At 44.2% G+C, this 2,544-nt stretch overlaps 1 pseudogene; it reads right to left on the minus strand.

Annotated features, from left to right (window-relative positions):
• Positions 1–759: 759 nt before the first annotated feature.
• LOC129034848 (putative uncharacterized protein MSANTD5) lies at positions 760–1,866 on the minus strand (annotated as a pseudogene).
• Positions 1,867–2,544: the final 678 nt, after the last annotated feature.

The following is a 2,544-nucleotide window of genomic DNA, read 5'->3' on the forward strand; positions in this document are numbered from 1 at the left end:
TACATACAAAATACATTCATTTATCTCAATGGCCCCCAAAGTCTTAACTCTTGCTAGTATCATCTGTAAAGTCTGGAATTTCATCTAGATATCACATAAATCAGATATGATAAGACTCAAAGATATGTTTCATCCTGAGAAAAATTCCAGCTATAAATCTGTCAAACAAAGTTATTACATGCTTCTAAAACACAATGGGAAATATCCAGGACAGATATTTCTATTCTAAAAGGGAGAAATAGGTAAGAAAGGGTTTTGTTTTTTTTTCTCACCAAATAAGAAGAAAATAGTTTATTCAGCAATTTACATGAACATATTTATATACCATAAGTACAAATAACTAGCAATAGTGTTCTGAAAATGTTTTCCAAGTGCTTATTATTAGGAGCAAGTAAAATCTTTGGCCAGAGAATTATCAATGCTCTGGTGTGTTTTAGGTTTTATTCTTTTGTCACCGAGGCTGCTTCTGTTCTATAGATATATATTTTTTTTCCATAGGTTATTGGTGAATAGGTGGTATTTGGTTACATGAGGAATAGGTCCCAAGTAAGTCTAAAACTCAACAGGACGAAACATCAACTGGACATAAAATCTTTTTTTTTTTTTTTGAGGTCACAGTCATTCATTTATTTCACATTTATTCTCATCGCACTGTGTGAGGAGAGGAAGGAGTCATGTACTAACCCACACAGATTGTGCTATTTTTCAATCTTTCTGATAGAATCAGGATCCAGATTCTAATTGTCTTCAAGATCTGGATTAGTCAGCAGAGATGGACCACTGTGGTGGGGGGCCCAGGGCTGCTGAAAGGCAGGATACACATATGGAACTGACCATGGTGGGTTCATGTTCCAGGGCTCCCATCTGGATACCTGAGGATTTTCCACATAGATCATAGGTATTGGGGTCCACTTTGGCTCCTGAAAGGCTATGGGAATGCCACAGGCCTTGGGCTGGTGCTCGGGAGGTGTGAGGTCAGCCACATCTGCACAGGGAGGACCTGAGAAGATGCTGATCTTCCATCTGTATGCCAGAATCCTGTGCAGGGCCTCTGTAGGAGATCAGTCAGGGTGGTGGGAAAAGTTGTAAGTTATAGGGAAAGACACAAACCTTCTTGAAAGGCCAGGAGGTTTTGCAAAGCTTTGGGAGAGAATAAAAGCTGAAGGCAGCTAATTCTCTTACGTTGAGGCAGAGGGCAAGAAGTAGGTGCAAGGGAATGTAGGGAAGTTTATCTAGATAAGTTTATTCATGCTGTCCAGAAACCAACCTTTGGTCATCCATGCACAAGACTGCTCCCTGCAAGGGGAGGACGACAATGTTAATTATCCACAGGTTGTGTTGGCTCCAGGCCTTTGTCATTAAATCTGTACTGAATAAATACAAGCTTCTCCAGCTTATCCGCACTGCTAACTCTTTGGCCCCTAGTGCCAGCAGTCCCCTAGCCCACTCTTTCACTGGATACTTGTGTCTGAGTACTCCTTTCAGCCGTTGCTCAGCCAGAGTCTGAGGATGGGCCTGGCAGCCTTCTCCATGAGGACATGGCAAGGGTTGGCACCTTGGCCTCTGGTTGGCCTCATGAATAGTGAAGTATAAGTCCTGCAAGCTTATCAGCATCTGGAGACATTTCTGCCAGCTCTTCTTCATACCCCTCTGCTTGAGATGCCGGGTAATTGTTTTTGATACTATGTGATACCCCGTATACTTCATGTTCAAGAAATTCCCATTCTTGCAGGAAACTCTGGATTTCCTGGTCACTCCATGGTTTAATTAACTGAACTGAGGCCTTTTCTGGTCCCTGGGCTGCTTTTTTCTCCTTCGTTTCTGGATGTTTCTGGTAGTTTCAATCTGAAGTATCACTTTCTCCATTTTTATTCCTGAGTTTTCTCCTGGGATTCTTCTCACTGCACCTGCAGGGCCTGTTCCTGGGTTGGCAGAACACTGGCACTTACTCTGCTCTAATGGAACCTAGGAGAGTCAGGAGGAACCCAAGTGTGGAAATGTGTGTGCTTCTCTCTGCTTCTGGAGGTCTTTCAGGACATAAAATCCTAAACGTTTTTTGTGGAATACCTTGATAACCCTTGTTGACTTTGCCATAGTCTTTTTCATTCTCTGACTCTTATGTCGTGACTTCCAGACACACTGGATATGGAGTGGGGACGATGGCCCCATGGCTTTTCTGGGTTCAGCCCATGCAGCAGCTCCCTAGTTAAAGTCAAGTACCTGCAGGTCTCCCAGGCTGCAGTTGCATACTGAGTGTGCAGTTCTGGGGTCTCTGGGACTACCTCACCCCCATGACTCCAGTAGACACTCTCCTAGTTAGGGTGTTCTGTAATACCCTTGGAGAACCTCAAGGGTGGGACCACTGCCAAGAGTCCCCATGGCTCCACTAGGCATTGTTCTCATGAGGACACTTGGTGGTGGTCCCACCTTTGAGGTTTTTTTGAGGCATCCGTGGAAATCCAGGTGGAGGTAGCTGTGCCTCCACAGCTCCTACACTCCATGTAGAGTTAGCGCCACATGGACACTGCCAAATTTCACTGCTTG

Source organism: Pongo pygmaeus, chromosome 3 (assembly GCF_028885625.2).
Source record: "Pongo pygmaeus isolate AG05252 chromosome 3, NHGRI_mPonPyg2-v2.0_pri, whole genome shotgun sequence".
NCBI lineage: Eukaryota > Metazoa > Chordata > Mammalia > Primates > Hominidae > Pongo > Pongo pygmaeus.